At 43.9% G+C, this 20114-nt stretch overlaps 1 protein-coding gene across 1 annotated transcript in view; it reads left to right on the top strand.

Moving 5' to 3' along the window:
* Window positions 1-13930, top strand: part of SNTN (sentan, cilia apical structure protein) — a 38491-nt gene extending 24561 nt beyond the window's left edge. Inside the window, exon 4 of the mRNA XM_089919521.1 lies at window positions 764-13930. The gene's annotated coding sequence lies outside the window, so the exon portion shown is untranslated. The remainder of the gene's footprint in view (window positions 1-763) is intronic.
* Window positions 13931-20114: the final 6184 nt, after the last annotated feature.

Here is a 20114-nt window from a genome sequence, read left to right on the forward strand (position 1 = left end):
TTAAGTGTGTCTCAGATCATGGTGCCTAGCCTCTCTGGAACCCATCGCAACCAGCCCTCTGCAGCAGCCTTTTCATCCCATTTTGCCCACAGCCTCTCTACTAGGGAAAAGTAACTGAGCCTAAATTTAATTATTTCGCTGGGGAAATAAAAATAGTGTTGCTCTGAGGCTGCCTGATGCCAGGAATTTTCCATGGCATGGGAAGAGAAAAAAATAAATAGCAGTTTGAAATAAACAAGTCCTACCCACACTTCAGCAGGGGCCTAGAAAGGTGTGAAGACTGGGGGAAGTAGGGGAGGGGGCGAGGTGGCAGGACCCCACTCCCTCTTCTTTATTTTTGAAGTTGAAGACTTAGGACAATAGTCCCTCCTGATACGCCCACTTAACCTGCATTTACTGACCACCTAATGAATGCCAGGCATTCATTCCTTCATTCAATAAACACATGTTAAATGCCTAATTTGTGCATTGATTATTAAGAATTCTCCGTAATTTTTAAGAATTTCAGTGGTGACAGCAGAGCATTAAACCAAGCATGGACTCCTTCTAAGCACTATGGGATTACATATGTCACACCCATGAAGCCAGCCTTGGTGTTTGATGTTATAAAGATATATGTGCTGTTACAAAGAAGACTCCATTGCTCGCCCTAGAGAAGTTAGTATCCAAGGAGGGAGGGAAGATGTGTGTAATAAAAGACCTGTCAGTGCTTCTCCCCATCATTTTCAATTTCTTTACCACTTTTGTCCACATCTGATCCCAGTGAGCAGCCATATTCAACAGCCAGACCCTCCGTCCCTTTGTTAAGGTCTGACCACAGGCTGCTGGAGCCACTTTGCCTGAGAGCTCAGAGAACTCGAAGTCCTTCGCCAATGACTGACTTGTGTGGGAATCCATCTAATTGGCCCCTTGCCTCTGATGGGGTCAACTCTGAAGCCAGCTGTGCACTGACCCCCAGACCAACCTCCCCTGCAGCAGTGAGTCATACCCTACCTTGGTTCCCTTCCCATCCATCTTCCCGCCTCCCTACCGGTTCCTCCTGGAACACTTCCTAATGGATCACCTTGACACAAAAATCTCATGTCCGAGTCTGCTTTGGGGGAACCCAACCTAAGACCCATGCATATAAGTTATGAGGAAGTGAGGTTCAGAATGAGAAGTACTATGACAGAGATCCTGAGAAAGCACTTGGCACATTCAGAGGTGAGGAAAAGTGCGTCCAGCTGGAGGGCTGTGAAGGGCATAGGTGGGAGGAATCGTGGATGAGTTGGCATCCATATTGGGTCTCAATTAGTGGATGTTATTTCAAAAGGTTGAGATGAATGGTGAAAGCAGTCGGGAAGGGGGGTGGTCTTTTGTTTATTCTTTGTTTATCTCTCCAGGTCTTCTCTGCACTCCTTTCCCCCCTGATCTGGGTCCAGGGCAGCTGACCTGTGTGGATGCCATTAACAGGTGACCTTGCCTTGTGGCTTCTTGTTGGATTAGGCCAATGACCTCAGAGGTACTGGGAGGGTGGAGGGGTGTGAGACTTCTCCATAGAGCCCCTCCTTGTGTTTCCGGTAACTGCTCCGTCTCTTGCCCCTTCTGGTCTGGAGGTGGTCATGGAGTAGCTGTGGGGACCGTCCCATCTCATGCTGGTTTGCCTCAACCCTGCCAACATCTATGTAAGCACGCAGTCTCTTTTTTAATCCTTCTGAGCTGCCTCATTTGAGGGTACCAGCAGGAATGTGCTGGAAGCCTGACTCACACAGATATGGAGAGGATGAGGACAGTGCAGGTGAAAGGAAGAGCTCAACCAAGGGCGCAGAAGCCAGGCTCAAAGCTGTGACGAGAATAGTGAGCTGAGAGCGTAGTGAGATTTAAACTACAAAGGATGGTTACAGACAAAACGCGAACAGCCTCAAACAGTAGCCTAAGGAGTTGGGACTTGGAGCCACAGTATGTCTGACCAGATGTACTTGCGGGGAGGTGCTCTGACAAAAGTGAGAAGGATATGGACTGAAGATAAACTGGAACAGAGCTGAAGGATTTGGAGCCTACTACGGTGATGTAGTCAGAGCCAGATTCAAGGGCAGACCAGCTGGACAAGGTACAATTGGAAATGTAATGAGATATAGAAAGCCATCTGTATCTGACCCCCACGTTGAAGCCTTTGTTCATGCTGTTCCTATTGCCTGGTGCATGCTTCCTCCCTCACCTGGCTAATTCCTTCTCATCTCCAGGTTTAGCTTAAACATTATTTCTCCCAGGAAGCTCGTGCTGGCCCTCCCTTCTGGACTGCCTGAGGTCCCCTTGTTAATGTGCTCACATAATGAATGTCTTGTACCTATTTAAAACGGATCATACTACACTGTGGCTGTTTAATTTTCCAAGTGCCCCTTTGCACCATAAGACCTGGGAGGGCAGAGACCATATCTGTCTTGCTCACTATTGTTTCTTTAGAGCCCAGTCTAATTCCCTAGCAACGGATAAATATATAATGGATGGAAGGACAAAAGGAAGGAAAGATGGATGGAATCAGTGGCCTCTGAATGTTGCTGTTAGAAAAGTGTCTTCACCTTGACTTTCTAGTGTCTATTTGGATAGAATCATTCATTCATCCTCCTGTGATATTTCTTAGGTTCTTCTTTCATTCTACAGCTGAGTTTCAGAAGTCTCATTTCAGAGAGTAATTAATAGAGTCATATGTCTTCTGAAAAGGTTGGAATCTCTGAGGCTCTTGGCATAAAAGAGGATACCGACAAGAGGATGCAGTTGCCAAGAAGAAAAAATTAAAAAGGAAATTATGAGAAGCATTTTGCAGAGTAACCATCATTAGGAGGAAGGAGTGATGAAGCTAAAATAAATGTCTCCTGTGGAAGCCAACTTTGCATTACAGATCATGAAGGGGCTTGATTGGCTTGCCTGTTAGTGACAAATAGCCTGCAATTCATTTCTTTCTCCTGCTGACTTTTGGCCAACATGCTGCAAGATTCATGTAACTGTTATTTGACAACCCCTTTCTATATGTTGGGAGGAGATGAGACAGGGCTTTGCCCAGAGAAACACCTGGTGTGGGGGACCAGCTGTACTGCACACTACTCCCAACCAGCCATGCTGTTGTACCAGTCGAGGCCCCTGCCTGGCACAGCTAACACACCCAAGCAGTCTAGTTGAGGAGACATTAACAAAGGAACCATTTACAGCAGTGTGCACAGAGTAAGAGAAACCAACAAGGGGTGATGTATTGCCCTGGACCTAGTGACAGTGGGAGCTGCTGGTACCACTTCTGCAGCAGACATACTATCTACAATTTACAGGTGAGAAAACTGGAGTGGAGTCTTCCACCCAGGTGGTCCAAGGGAGGCTCAAAGAAGAAAACACAGGGGACAGCATTTGGAAAACTGAAATTCTCTGAATGTATTACTGCATCATTCCCATCTCCTTGCCTCTACCACCTCCAGTCCGTGCTGCCCCCTTGATTTTTGTTTGTTGTTCTTCAAACAAAACACACTCCGTGGTTTTAAACAGGGGTCCCTTCATTCTAGAGGCTTTCACTGGCCACCTTTCCACCATTTGGGAGCACACATCTGCTGTCTTTGCTTACCTAGTGTCCATTCCCCCTTCTCACGACCGTACCTCAGTTTCCTCTTGGAAAATGAACTGGGTGGGCCATCAGCACCCATAGAGCTTACCATCTTCCCTGAACCTTAGGTGGGCCCACAATCACAAGGATCAGTTCAGGGATGGGCACGCATCCATTTCAGAGAGTTAGTGATGAAAATGTGGTCGTTGCTCATTAGCGAAAGGACTTCTCTTGGACTTCCCTGGTGGCGCAGTGGTTAAGAATCCACTTGCCAATGCAGGGGACAGGGGTTCGAGCCCTGGTCCGGGAAGATCCCACATGCCGCGGAGTAGCTAAGCCCGTGCGCCACAACTACTGAGCCCACATGCTGCAACTACTGAAGCCCGCACACCTAGAGCCCCTGCTCTGCAACAAGAGAAACCACCGCAATGAGAAGCCGGCACACCGCAACAAAGAGTAGCCCCCACTCATTGCAACTAGAGAAAGTCGTGCGCAGCAACGAAGACCCAATGCAGCCAAAAATAAATTAATTAAAATAAAATAAAATTTTAAAATTTTTAAAAAAGAAAAAAGGACTTCTCTTTCAGCCAGGGTTTCTAAGCCATTGGAATGTAAACTGGAGAGAACCGCCTGAGAATGAAAGCACTGCGGAAGGACCCAGAGCTCAGAGATACAGTGATGGATTCACGACGACTTTGTGCAAGGCCCCGACTCCAGTCTGGCTGGGGGGCAGCAGTCCATGAAGCCAGCCTCCCCTCTTACCTCTCGGTGAGGTGAGCCAGCGAGGAGGAAGCAACTGACAAAGGATTAATCTCCAAAATATACAAGCAGCTCATGCAGCCCAATATCAGAAAAACAAACAACCCAATCCAAAAAATGGGCAGAAGATCTAAACAGACATTTCTCCAAAGAAGATATACAGATTGCCAACAAACACATGAAAGGATGCTCAACATCACTAATCATTAGAGAAATGCAAATCAAAACCACAATGAGGTATCACCTCACACCAATCAGAATGGCCATCATCAAAAAATGTAGAAACAATAAATGCTGGAGAGGGTGTGGAGGAAAGGGAACACTCTTGCACTGTTGGTGAGAATGTCACTTGATACAGCCACTATGGAGAATAGTATGGAGGTTCCTTAAAAAACTGAAAATAGAATTATGATATGACCCAGCAATCCCACTACTGGGCATATACCCTGAGAAAACCATAATTCAAAAAGAGTCATGCACCACAATGTTCATTGCAGCACTATTTACAATAGCCAGGGCATGGAAGCTACCTAAGTGTCCATCGAGAGATGAATGGATAAAGAACATGTGGCACATATATACAGTGGAATATTAGTCATAAAAAGAAACGAAATTTAGTTATTTATAGTGATGTGGATGGACCTAGAGTCTGTCATACAGAGTGAAGTAAGTCAGAAAGAGAAAAACAAATACCGTATGCTAAAACATATATATGGACTCTAAAAAAAAAATGGTCCTGCAGAACCTAGGGATAGGACAGGAATAAAGACGCAGATGTAGAGAATGGACTTGACACGGGGAGGGGGAAGGGTAAGCTGGGACGAAGTGAGAGAGTGGCATGGACATATATACACTACCGAATGTAAAATAGATGGTGGGAAGCAGCCGCATAGCACAGGGAGATCAGCTCAGTGTTTTGTGACCACCTGGAGGGGTGGGTTAGGGAGGGTGGGAGGGAGGCTCAAGAGGGAGGGGATATGGGGATACATGTATATGTATAGCTGATTCACTTTGTTATACAGCAGAAACTAACACACAGCAATGTAAAGCAATTATACTCCAATAAAGATGTTTAAAAAAAATTTTTTTAAAAAAAGAACAAGGCAAGGATGCCCACTCCTACCACTTCTATTCAAAGTTGTACTGGAAATCCTACCACTTCAACCATAAGGGTCTATGATTAGGTTTTGTGCTCTGTTCTGACGAATTCCAGTAGGGGGAGTGACCCAAAGCTCATAGTGGCTGAGAAGCTGTCACCTGCTGGCAGGTCATCTCTGTGCACAGCTATACTAAGAAGGCTCCACATCCCAGTTCAGCTCTGAGGAGAGGGAAAAACACCTCCGTTTCATTTAACTTTTAGACCTCACGTTTTCGCGTTTGCAGTGTGTTAACTCCCAACCTCCCTGCAAAACTCCTGTCTGAGGTTCCCAAGATTAAAGGTCTGATGTGAGCCAAAAAGGCTATTTCTGCCTGTCCTGAAAAGTGCAATCAATAGGGAAGGAGAACAGAAGAGGGAGGATGGTACCATTTGGAAGCTTCACCTAGGCAGTGACCTGGTTGGTAGTGTTATTGGTTTTTTCCTAAAATCTTTATGGCATTTTGCAGAACAACTAAATGTAATACCTGGTCTTAAACTGGATCCTGTACCAGGGAAAACTAATTTAAAAGGCATTAATAAGTCAACTGACAAAAATGGAAAATAGATGATGGGCTAAAGAAAAGTTTGTCAATGTCAAATTCCTCAACACTTTAACTTTACTGGGGTTTTTGGAAGAGAATATTCTTTTTAGGAAATATACGTGGAAGTATTTATGGACAAGGGGGCTTGGTATATACAACTTATTCTCAAATGGTTCAGAAAAAAATCATAGAGCAAATAATGAAGCAATTGCAATGAAATGTGAATAGCTGGTGAATCTAGGGTGTAGGGTGCATAAGAGTTCTTTGTGCTGTTCCTGAAACTTTTTCTATAAGATTAAAATCATTTCCAAATAAAAAGCTGAAAGTATTTAAAAGAGTCTGAGAAACATACCAAAGACCTACAGTGTGGTAGGAGGAATGACAGGCAGCTCACTGACTCACTCTTTTATTCATTCATTCATTCATTCCATAAACATTCACCGAATACGTCCTAGTGTCTGGCACTAGTGCTACAGACATGAGTAAGACACAGTCCTGCCTTCAAGGAGTGTACTTCATGATAAGGAAGGAAAATTATCCAAAAATTGATTGGATCAGGGAAGAGTAACACCTTTTGCCTAATCTTGTATTTTCTGTACATTACTTATCCAAAGCAGTGGTCTTGAAATTTGCTGCGGTCAAAATAAATGTCATATTCATTGACTGAGAGATTTGAAGATTTTAGCAATCCTGTCAGATTATAAGGGAAGAAATGGAGGCCCAGTGACTTAACATGTTCACAGCAAGACTGTCTTCTCTAGGGTACCCGATGAATCTCTAGCCATCTCACTGCGTGCTTTTATGAGTTCCCAAAACTTCTCAGAGGTACAGGTCAAGGAACCAGACACTCAGCTTTTACCAGCTTTCCTAAATTCAAGGAGAAGAACTCTCTGCTTGAAATAATCCAATGGTTCTCAGTTGGGGGTGATTCTCCACCCCGTCTCCATCAGGGGGCATGCGGCAATGTCCAGAGACATTTTTGGTAGCAGAAGCTACTGGCATTTAGTGGTAGAGTCCAGGGATGCTTCTAAACATCCTACAATGCACGGGACACACAACAAAGAATCATCTAACCCAAAATGTCAATAGTGCAGAAATTAAGAAATTCCGAACTAGTCCAAAATCTTGGACCAGTTCAATTAAAGGGAAAGGAGGGAAAGGAGAAGGGCAGGAAGAAGAGTATATCAGTTAGGAATAAGTTCAACTGCAAGAGAGAGAAACCCCAAAATAAAGACGGCTTAAGCAAGACAGATATTTATTTCTCTTTTTCCTAGAGAAGCACACTTTTGAGAAGTCCAGGGCTGGCATGACACTGCCCAGTCATCAGGGAGTTGATCTGCCATCTGCCCCAGCTCTTTTCTTCTCAGGGTCCACATTAGGACGTGATGGTTTAAGCTCAAATGACTAATTCCAGCCAGCAGGAAGGAGGAAGACGTGCCCAGCCTTGAAGAACACATCCCATGAGCCACACCTAGTGTCCATTTCGATAGATTTATCACACGGCCACACTGAATTGAAAAGGAGGGTGGAAAAAGGCAATCCTTATTCCAGGAAGCCATGAGCCCAACTAAAAATCTGCAGGTTCTCCTCCTACACTGTTGGTAGGAATGTAAATTGGTGCAGCCACTAAGGAACACAGTATGGAGATTCCTTAAAAAACTCAAAACAGAGCTACCATATGACCCAGCAATCCCACTCCTGGATATATATCTGGAGAAAACTGTAATTCAAAAATATCTATGCACCCCAATGTTCATTGCAGCAGTATTTATGAGAGCCAAGACATGGAAGCAAACTAAATATCCATCAACTGCTGAATGGATAAAGAAGATGTGGTACGTATACACAATGGAATATTACTCAGCCATAAAAAGCAATGAAATAATGCCACTTGCAGCAAAATGGATGGACCTAGAGATTGTCATACTGAGTGAGGTAAGTCAGACAGAGAGAGACAAATATCACATGATATCACTTATATGTGGAATCTAAAAGAAAATGATACAAATGAGCATGTTTACAAAACAGACTCACAGACCTAGAAAACAAACTTATGGTTACCAAAGGGGAAAGGGGGCGGGAAGGGATAAACTAGGAGTTGGGGATTAGCAGATACAAACTACTATATATAAAATAGATAAACAACAAGGTCCTACTGTATAGCACAGGGAACTATATTCAATACCTTATAATAACCTATAATGGAAAAGAATCTGAAAAAGAATATATATATATATATATATATATATATCTGAATCACATTGCTGTACACCTAAAACTAACACAACATTGTAAGTCAACTTTACTTAAATTTTTAAAAATGCAGTATCTGCAAAGTGCAATAAAGCAAAGAGAAATAAAATGAGGTCTGCCTGTAATCATAAGAGCAAAAATAGAAATTAAAAAGAAGTGAAAAAAAATCGGGGGGGGTTCTATTACTGAAGTACAAGGGATGAATGAATGCTGGAAGACAGCTCACAGAGTCTGCCGCAGATGCGCAAACTAGATATTTGCTCTGGGGATGTTTGTAGTGTTTTCGTCTTTGTATTCACCCAACTGTTTTTCTAATACTCTTCCATTGCACTTGGTGTTTGTAACTGAAGCAACAAGTGCCATTTTATAATTCTACAAAGTGCATAATAATTAAGGGATACACCTCCTTAGGGAAAGGTGACAGGGAGGACTTGCATTGTTCCCAAACAGGAAACCAATAACCTCAGTAAGAGTGAAGATCGTACAGAAATCTGAGCCAGGGAAAAATAAGACCACAAAATTCCTAAACGGCCCACACGCCTTCCCAAATGAGTTAGTTAACCAAGGATGCCAATTTAAAACTAAAAACTAAAACATGGGGGTAGGGGGATATATTTTTATATATTATACTTATTTATATATTGCATATGTATATGTGTGTGTGTGTGGTGTGTATATGTGTGTGTGTGTTTATACTCCCCCGCGTTTTCTTTTCCCATATATATGTATTCTCAACCAAATAAATTTTGCGCTAATAACAGATTTCAACAAAACCCATCCCAATTTGCTTCCGGTTGTTTCTTATATATCTTGTCACACTGATAATATTCAACAAATTTTAGATTGTTGTCACATTACTGTGTTCTTAACAGTGACTTTCCTACTTCTTCAAGTGCTCGGTCAGGATATCAACAGATTGGTGACCAGTCTGTTGTTCAAACTGTGTATTTCTGAAAGGTAATTTTTAACCCTGGGACACAGTGCTTCAGTTGCTGAAATAGTTGCTCTAGAATCTCTTGGAAGTGCCAACTGCTTCATTAATCTCCCACATATTGTTTCACACTTTCTGATGAAATGCCACTGTCTAACTTTATCATCCAGACCTAAACACGCAGAGCATAAAGCTGGGTTTACAGACAGATTTACCATCCACGATGTCAAACAAATTAAAAATGTTTAAGTGTCAACGACCTGATATTGAATTGCAAACAACTCTGGCTTCATTTGGGTGAGTGGGTTGGGCTAAATGGAACCTGAAGCTTTGAAATAGAATTCACCCACCGTTTCTGCTTAGCAATTATGCCAGCTTTTTTTCCTTGGAGATTGGAGCCTGGTTATGGAAATCACATTTGTGCCTCTTCTAAATATGCAGACTCATACTCCAAACCTCTCATTTGTGATTCTATGATAAAAGAAGCTGAGAGGAAGGAAGACAACATTCGCGTTTCTGAACTTAATTTGAAGCTGACTTAACTCGCTCTGAGCCACAGAAAAGAATAAGAGCAATTCCTCCTTAGCTACCAATTAGAGCAAACCTCTCTTATCACGATAGAGTGGAGGTTCGGGGGGGTCTGGTTATTTAGATAGACTGGGTTATTAGGAGTCAATCTTTGGGGCAGGGGAGGGGCTGTTTATCCCCCGAAATTTTGGACAAATTTTTTTCTTTCCCTACATATCACAACAATATCTAGCATGTACTGGAAGCATGTTATATGCCAGGCACGGTGCTAAGCTCTCTATTTAATCCTTTAAAAACATCCCTCTAATTTAGATATCATTTCCATTTGTACAGATTAAGAAGCAGAGGCTCAGAGATGTTAAGTCACTTTCCCAGGTCACAGAGCTTCCAGCTGGACTTCGATTTGAGCTCTGGTGAGCCTGATTCACTTACGTTTTCTTAGTTTTCTTTTTAGAGTTTTGAAACATCCTTAATCCCTCTGGAATTTATTTTGGAACATGACGTGAAATGAGACATCAGTATTTTGTTTTCTACAAATGTACAAATATACATTTTCTACAATTGTAACCAACTGACCCTGCCACAACTTAAAAAAATAAGGGGGGGGTTGTTTAACAATTTAACGACAAGAGGAAATGCTATGACAAAAGTTAAGTAGAAGAGGGCTTTCCTGGTGGCGCAGTGGTTGAGAGTCCGCCTGCCGATGCAGGGGACACAGGTTCGTGCCCTGGTCTGGGAAGATCCCACATGCCGCAGAGTGGCTAGGCCCGTGAGCCATGGCCGCTGAGCCTGCACGTCTGGAGCCTGTGCTCCGTAACGGGAGAGGCCCGCGCACCGCAAAAAAAAAAAAAAAAAAGTTAAGTAGAAGAAAAGGAGGAACACTAAGCTATATATACAGTGTAACTACATTAACATATATATATGACCATTAATACAATGTGTATTGAACAGTTGCGTGGAAATACTGATATAACCCTGGATGCTGTTGAAGAGTCTGAGGTCTGGCTTCAGACTGCCTGGGTGGGTCTAAATCCCACATCTACCTCTTACTCCCTCTGGGTGGCCTCCTGCAAATTACTTAACCTCTCTGTGCCCTGTCTCTCATCTATAAAATGTGGGTGGTAATATTACTCATCTCCTGAAGTGACTGAAAAGGTTAAATAAGTTGATCCATGCAAACACTTAGCATAGTGCTGGGCACCTAAAAAATGCTGCACATATAAATATGCCAAATCCTACGTTTATAGTTGTTATAACTGAATGGTGTCATATGCATTTTAATTGTTTTCAAATTGTCTACAAGGACTTCTTTTGGTTGTTTTGCATGTTATACTCAGAAAAAAACGTATAATTTTTTTTAAAGCCTGGGTCTTCAGCATTCCACGAATGCCGAAATACTCTGAAAGCAAAAAAGTACGCCCCTTACAAACTTCCTTTTCAGATGCACCCTCACTGGGAGAACCCTCTGTCCCCCCAGCAGAAAACAAGTTCCTTATTTCCATAAGCTGATAACACAGGGAACTTGGGCACAAGGATTCAGTTAAAAAAAAAAAATCCTTAAATAACAAATAGGAGGCATTTGGCATTATGAAAACAAGAAGCAATAAATGTAAATAACTCCCAGGTAAATTATCTCTTCAACTCCTTAAGTTGTTGTGAGATTCGGGAATATGTTATATTGCATTATAATTTATCATTGGATCTAGAAGTCTGTTCTGTAATAGGTCTAGTAACAGGGGTAGGAATTAATCCTCCACTCGCACCTCATTACATTGCTGGGAATATCACCGAACTGGACTCCACGTGAGACAGAATTTCATGTAAGGGGCCAGACATAGTAATCTAATGCAAGTACTTTCTGACACATAGGGAAATGCTAAGGTAGAAAGCTAATTATTCAATATAATGCAGTTCTCTGGCTAAATTTCCCCAGGCTTCAGATGAAGCTAATGGAGCAGAGGTTTATCTGTGTTTCTTCCGAGATGATTGATGAACAAATCAGCTGCAAGTAAGTAGGAAAACAATTGGGAGAAAAGCTGAATATGTTTCCTCCAGCACTGAGTCTGTCATGGCTCTGTAACTCCTTCTGTTCAGAAATTCAATGTATAGAAGAAAAGGCTAGGCAACTAGTCCTGGCAACCTGTTACTCTTCTGGGAAATGGTGGTCAAACATTTCCTTCTAAGTAGTTAAATCCCTTCTCCCACTAGGGCCTTAGAAGCCTGAGAATGTTAAACAGTAGCTGTGTGACTTTGAGCTTGTTTCTTGACCTCTCTGAACTTCATTTTCATCTGTTCAGTAAGAAGACTTAGCTTGCAGTAATTTTGTGAGGACTCCAGACAATTCATTTAAAGTGCTTATATTAGAACCTGACACCTAATGAGTGCACAGTAGCTGTCTGTATAATTCCTGGGGTTCTGATTTCAAGAGCCTTGGAAGGGTCTCTAGGTCACCTGCTCCCCCAACTGATTTGCTCATGTTTGAACCCCTTTAGGTGGAGAATTGGCTTTTATTCCACTATCATAGGTCAGGCTTAACCACAAATATCTAGGAGGGGTAGCAATTTACTTAAATTTACGCTAAGGTAGAAATGATCCATATCAGAGTCTGACAGATTCTGAAGGGCTAGAAGGGAGACAGAAAACATAATGACTCATTAAAAGCATTTTTTTAAGCAACAACTACGTGCTGGGTTTGCGCTAGTCCTGGGAGACGGAGGCCAGAAAAGGCTCTGGACGTTGAACGTGTTCTTCTCTCTCCTGGCTCACTCCTGCTTCTCACCCTTCCTGCCTTCCTGGCTTGGTGCACTTCTTAGGTAACGTAGGCACTCAGATTCTGCAGTACAGACTCCAACACTTCAACTCCTACAGCAGGATCCTCCCTAGAACGTGACAGTCTTAGCCCCATGCTCAGATGTAAGACACTGCTATTTCTTTGTTTTAATCAAACTCAGTTTAAATCAGTTTCCAAGCCTGACCCCCTCCAGGCTGGGAGGAACTTCCATTCTCCGTCACCATTGAGCGTTTACCTCTCTGGGAGTCACTTTAGAATCCAGGAGATTTTCGTGGTACCCAGGAGATAGAGAAAGGGCCCCCACGGCCCCCACCAACCTCCTCATGGGCCATGCTGGCAGTGGTCCCTCCCACTCTCGAAAGCGCTCAGCTTCTGTGGGAACACAACTCCTATGAAAGTGGAGAGCCTGGGTGTCTTCATTCCGGCCACCCCATTGATGTCTGGCTGCCCTGGGAGGTACTGCCACTCTGCAATGTAAGCATCCCGACGTTTCTCACCCTCCGACTCTGGTCTCTTCTTGAGTCCAGACGGCTTCTTCTATCCCAGGGCTCTGCAAACATTTTCTGCAAAGGGCCAGATAGTAAATACTTCAGGCTTCACAGGCCATGCCGTCTCGGTCACAGCCACTCAGCTCTGTTGTAGCACTAAAGCAGCCCTAGACAAGGCATAAATGGACGAAGGGGCCTTCAGCCCCATGACCCTTTACTTATGGACTCTCAAATTTCATTTTCACAAAATGTTCATATGTCACAACATTTTATTCTTCATTTGATTTTTTAGAACTGGATTTTGAGAAGCCATTCTTAGTGTTCAGGACACTGAAAAGAAACAGCGGGGCCAGCTTTGGCACATGACAAGTAACTGGCCAATCCCTGCTCCGGCCTCTTGTCCTCAAAGAAACTTAACATAATCTCTTCAGTGAGTGTGGACTTTTGGAAAACAAAAGGCATTTATTCATTCATTCATTTGTTTAGCAAAGCTTTGTAGGGTGACCAGCCATCCCAGATTGCCTGGAACTCAGGAGGTTCTCAGGATGTGGCATTTTCAGAATTACAACTTGGAAAATTCTGGGCCAACTAGGACAGTTGATCACCCAACCTATTAAATGCCAGGCAGTGACATTTCCAGAGCGCAGAAAACAAAGTCTTTGTCTTTCTGAGGCTGAGATGCTCTTCAGGAAGACAGGTGCCTTCGCCCACAACTCCTGTTCTTGCCTTTGTGTCCACACTGTCCCCCATCCCAGGGCAGAGGATGCAAAAAGGCCTGTGAAAGGAGACCAAGGGAAAATGCTTGGGGAAAAAGCCCAAATTATCAATTCAACAGATTTTCCTAAACACAGAGAAGTAGATAGTGTTGAAAAACAAAATTCAACTGAGTAAATTTTCAGGATCTCGTTGACTTTATTCAGTGATTCATAAGTCAAGCAGCATCCAATCTAGTAGAGAGAAAGGCAAGAGATTTTACAGGCAGAAGGGAGCGGGAACAGGGAAGTTATACTAGGCAGAAAGTAGACCGGTTATGGCAAGGTTATTTTCCCTTAGGGGATGGTAGGGGTCTATCAGGCACATGACCTAACTGAAGCTGATCGGGCAATTCCTGATTGGCTGGTTTAAGATTCCATTTCTGAGAGAGCCGAAACGGAATTAAGTCTTGATTTGGTGAGTGGGGACTCAGCACAAGTAATTCCATTTTGGGCCTCTTGTCTTTAACAGTAGTGTTGGTTCCAAGGCTCAAAGAAATAATGGAAAGAGTAGACAGGGGAAAGTTCTCTCTAATGCAATGTGAGTGAACCAACACCTAACCACACCCCTACCCATGTTGCAGGACGAAACCCAGGTTGGGCCATCTAGGCCTAGGAAGCCAAGCAAGGCCTCCCAGAGTGGCTCAAACCTCTTTCACACCTAGAGACTCCTCTTGTACTGGAAAATAGAAACATCCCAAAACCACATTATAAAAATTGTGGGCTATCTTACTTGTTCAATCCTATTGGTCCAACCCTGTGCTGTATTTAGACACTCAATTGGACTTCATGAGAAAAGTCTAAACTTGAGGCCCTTTGGAAATGTGAGGTCCAGGCAAAAAAGCTCTCTTCTTCTCCCTCACCCACACCCACAAACCCATTTTCCTCCATGATAGGGTTTGGTAAAGTAATACAGCCTCGCTGGAGCCCCTGTGAGGCTGTTCAGGGCGTTTATTTAATTAGGAAGGTTTCCCACTCTGGGACCACATGCCAGAGGGGTGAGTGTTGCACACACTGGATCTCCCTATTGGGCCTCCTTTGTCAGGCAGCTTTGTGCAATGTACAACCTGTGCTACCATACAAAGCCACCCTGAGACAACTGTCTGACCCTTCAGGAAAGAAATCAGACCATTTGTCTGAAGTTGAAGGGATAAAAGACAGGGTGAATCAGTTACACCAGACATCTTCGGCCCCATTGTGCCGTGCGTTCAAGGTAACTGGGATCCAAACTACTTGTCTCTGACTCCAGAGCAGTAACTTGCTCCTTAAGGAAGTGATTTCTGTCTTCCAATCACTTGTGTTTTTGACAACTGGCTGTTTCTTGCCTATTGTGTCTCCCTGTAGTCCTGCTTGCAGAATGTGCCCGCAAAGGATAGGCTGAATCATGGGCTGGGAAAGCTTTGAAAGGCAGCCAGGTGGAAACTTGAAGACAAAAGGTCTTCAAGCAAATATTATTTGCAGTCTTGGGTTAAGCAGCTGCTGGGGGTAGGGAGGACAATAAGAAGTGCACCCTAAATTAAGCTTCAAAGCGGGGGGCTTCTTTAGCTTGGCGGCGGGCGGGGTGGGAAAGGAGGCCCTAGGACGAGGGCTTTTATACATCCACCACTCCCCTCCCCCAGCTGAGAATTGTTAATCAGGTACGGGTGGTAAAGTCCCCTAAATGCATGGCCTGACAACACTGCCTAACAGCTGGTAGTCAGGTTGCCATGTCAACAGGAAGAGACCCTATTGGGGTTTTTATTTACTCATTACCAAGTTCTCTAAGTAGCTCCTAGCTATGGGAGAAGCTAAGAAAGCTGATCTCTGACTCGCAGGCTGTTTTCCTAGGCAGTGGAATTATTTTGACCCCAGTGGGGAAGACTGGGGTCCTGCAAAGGCACCCCGAGTATGGGAAGGAGGGGTGGGAGAGTGAGAGGGATGGAGCCTTCCCATGAAGCCTCCTGTTTTACTGACACGGAGATTCACATTTATGGGGTGTCTATCATGTGACTGAAATTCTGCTAGAAGCTACACAGATTAGATTTTATTTCATTCTCAACAGCTATCATATAGGATTGCTATTAGTGTTCCCATTTTACAGATGAGTAAAGAGAGGCTAAAGGGCCAAACAGCAGAGCAATGTTTAACTGAGGATAGGTCGACAAGATGGACTATTATGCAGCCATGTAAAAATCATCTTTTCGAAGATACTTCCTGACACATTCTCAAAAGTACACAATATAGCATGTCCATATGATAAAATATACATGATGAACAAATATCCATAGGAAAAAAAGTATGGATAATAATATTGTGGAAATCACCAAAAACCAACTGAGAGCAGGCAAAGACTATGTATTCAGAGCTTGCTACACAAGGGAGTTGGCCACCATCACTTGCATGTGGCAGAGACTGAAAGGCAGGCAGAGGAATGAAAAAGGTTTGTAGTAGAAAAAAGGAGAGGCTTCAGGCGTGACCAGATAGGAGGCTGTTGGCATGGGGAAGGTGGAGAAGGGCTGTCTAGGAGCGGGGCATCCTGTGTGATTTGTTAGGGGAGCATATTTGGCTTTCTCTGATTGGTCCTAAGATCCAACTATATGCTGCCTACAAGAGATGCACTTTAAATATACAGACAGAAACAGGTTAAAATAGATGGGAAAATCTATACAATGCTAACAATAGCATAAAAAGGCTAGAGTAACCATATTAATAAAAGATGAAAAAGACTTCAAGATAAAGAATATTACCAAAGATAAAGAGGTATGCTTCATAATGATCAAAGGAATTTGATTTATTCAGTTCATCAGGAAGACATAATAATCATAAATATGTTAACACCAGAACTTCATAATAAATGAAGCAAAAAGAATGCCAGATTCCCTGCATGTACAGTTTTGCTGTGGCCTCGCTGTGAGCTGAGTATATTTCCCTACACCTTGACTTTGGCCATATGACTTGCTTTGCCCAATGGCATGAAGGTGGAAGAGGCAATGTGCCAATTCCAACCCCAGACGTGAAGAGGCATAGCAGACTTCTGCTTACTTTCTTGTGTGTCTGCATTACCCAGGAGAGGAAAGTGTCCCAGCCGGCCCACTGGTCCTAATATGATGACAGACACATAATGAAGAATTACCTGACTGACCAGCAGACTTGCAGCTTAGACCCACCCATCCTAACCCAGAATTAGGGAGTATTATGAACAACTTTACATCAACAAATACGGCAACTAGATTTAGGGACAACCCCCTCCAAAAGATAACAAATTCCCATTGTCTAGGACACTGAAACTGTCTACTGCAGAGAGGGATGTTTATGGAGAACACTAAGAGGCATCACCAAGGTTTCTCAGAACAATGTTTTTATATATGAATCCCAGTTCAGGAGACCCTCTAAATTGGCCGCACTGTGCTGGCTCAGGAAAAGTGAGAAAAAGGAGGGACTATAAACAAGTTTCCAAGTGAGTGAGGTGCTTCTTTTCTTTCTGAAAATTAAATACAGCTGCAGGAGTCCCTTCATTGTAAGTGGGGTGATCAGTGACAACCCATCCATAAAGTGCAATCATCCAACCTCTAGATAACATATTTGGATGACAGTGCAAGGTTCTGGTAACATATACAAAAGGGTCAGAGTGCCATGGAACTTACAATATTCATGAGAAGTTGTATTTATTGTGTTTATTTTGCAACAATAAGAATACAGTCTATTGACTGCATTGCTACTACATATCAAGAGTGATGCTAAAAAATTTTCTAAACATTGGCTTGAAAGAAACCCTATGAAGTTGATAGCATAAACTCCATTTTATAAAACAGGAAACTTAGGGTAATATGTCCAAAGTCACATCATGATTTAGGCCAGGTCTGATGAGTGTCAACGGCCAGATAACATCTCAGTGGTTAGAACACAGAGTCTGCAGTCAGCACTGGAACTGAATTCCAGCCCCACCCTTTCGTAGCATGGGGGAATCTTGGGCAAGTTACTTAATGTGTCAGCGCTTCATTTTCTTTATGTGTAAATGGAAATAAGAATGGACCCCGTTCGGGCCCAGCCTGGCCGCGGCTCTCTGCCTCGTCAGGGGAGGGTTCTTTTTTCCCTTTGAGTTCAGGGAGGCAAATAATGAATCCGAAGCTGAGATTGACACAGCACAAGTTTTATTCAGTGGGCAAAGAATGGAGAAGTGGGAACTAAGTTCACAGATCACCTTCTCACCACGTGGGGAGAGGGATTTAATTTTAAAGAGTAAAAACAAAGGGAGGAGGAGTGAGGCTAATGATGGGGAGACATACGCATTAGTCTACTGGAGAAGGGCCAGGGCTTTTTTCTAGGGAGTGGGGTGCCACCCCCTTTTTATCCTCTTTTGGTCCTTAATGCCTGGTCAGGGCCACCGGTAGGTGTGTCATTTAACATGCTAATATAGTAAAATCAGCATAAATGAGACTCTGTTGGAGCGTCCGTCGTTACCATCTTGGTCCCAGCTGGTTCCATCTGGGTTTTTTGTTTGTAGCTTCCTTTCTTATCTCTGGACCCTTTGACTTAAAGATTTATATTAACTCCTGCTAAAGGTGGGGTTTGGTGGGTTTTGAGCAAAGACCTGGAGCAGCTGTGGCAACACACCTCCCCTTCAGATTCAAAAGGGAATTTAGATAAAATGTTGATGAAACATGGTGAGACTTGAGCTAGAGTTTCGTCTTGATTTGTGTTCCCCAGAAACAGACCCTGCGACAGAGATTTGAGTGCAAGTAGTTGAGGTGGGAAGTAGTCCCACGAATGTGGGTGCGGGAGTCAGGGGAGTGAGACAGGGAACGGGAGGCAGCCACTGAGGAGTGTGTTATGAAGCAGATCTCACTGTGGACAGTGGAGCTCAGAGCTGCTGGGGAACCACAGGACACTGTCACATGTGCCTTGGTCATCCCAGCTGCGCGGTGAGGAAGCTGGAGTGTTCACCCACAGGCTCCCTGTCCAGCACTGATTGAGAACCGCTCCTGAGAGCATTAGCTTGACGGTGCTGTTGGCTTGCTCAGGGCCAAGCGTGCTCCTACAGCCAGGAAAAAACCGTCAAGCAGAGACTGCAGACACTCCTAGTCAGGATCTTTCTGTGTGTAGAGATGAGTGCGGAGGGGGGCAGGTACCAAGAGCATCCACTCCAACTTTGAATGAAGAACAGGATTCTGATCTAAAAAAAGAGTGGAAACATGTATATGTAGAACTGATTCACTTTGCTGTACACCTGAAACTAACGCAACATTGTAAATCAACTAGACTCCAATAAAAAAGGAACAGGATTCTGATACACGGGAAGAAACAAAGAAAAGAGACTGGTTTTTCTTTTATTTCATTAGGAGTTCAGAATATCTAGATAAACCCCAAGCCTATTTCATGTTTGAGCCAATACATTTCCTTGCTGAATATTTTTAATCGGGAGGCCTTTTCCTAGACCCCAGAGCAGAATGGTCTGGTTAAGAAAAGCTGGTGATGCCTCCAGTTCACCCTTAGGTTCTTCCCTCGAGGTAAAGTCAGGCAACCTGTGTTCAAATCCCCAGTGCACCCCAGACTAACCCTGGCCTAGTCACACATCCCACCAAGCCTCTGTTTCGTTATCTGTGAAATGGTAATGATGTCTGCACACCTTCTGCCTCTGAAACTGTGGGTAATGATTACTCATCCATTTCACCTGCCTTCACTAATCAAGGTCATTTTAAGACTTGCATGTCCTCCAAGCTGCACGGAGCCTAAACAATAAGATGTTTGCCTGAGTTGTTTTCCAGAAACTTGGAGTCAGCTGCGTCTAGTTCTAGCTGCGCTGGTTAAGACTGAATAGGAGCACTGACCCTCCAACTGGGCATGCACCTGTGTCCACTCCGTGACCTTTTGACATCAGAGGGCTAAAAGCTCCACCCTCAGATCGTGCTAAGCCCCATCCATTGCCCGTGCAGAGCCCTGTAGCCTAGTTACGCCTGCGCAGAAGGAAGATTCCTGCACCTGATTCCAATCACCTTACCCCACACCCCGCATGTTCCCCACGCCTCAGCCCGCCCTGCTGCTTTGTTCCTCATCCTATAAATACAACCCTCCCCCACCCCTAACCCCTTGCCTTCGTGGGGGGGGGAGGGGGGCGGTGTGTGTGTGAGGTTTGTTCTGTGGTCTTCACAGTTGGTCGCCTTGCAGATAAACCTCTCTGCTACAAACCTCTGCGTCTCGGCGTTTTGGCTTGCTGAGCGTCAGGCAAAACGAACCTGGTTCAGTAGGACCTCCCTCTGAGTGCAGCATTTTTTCATAAGGCCCTACGTGTGCCACATATCCCATGGTACAGCTAGGAACTGAAAGATAACGGAGGTAAGGTCCTAGTTTGCAAAGATCTTACTATCTAACAGAGAAGACAAGTAAGCCA

Source organism: Delphinapterus leucas, chromosome 10, assembly GCF_059928025.1.
Source record: "Delphinapterus leucas isolate spDelLeu-1000000601 "Yukka" chromosome 10, BTC_Dleu_Yukka2, whole genome shotgun sequence".
NCBI lineage: Eukaryota > Metazoa > Chordata > Mammalia > Artiodactyla > Monodontidae > Delphinapterus > Delphinapterus leucas.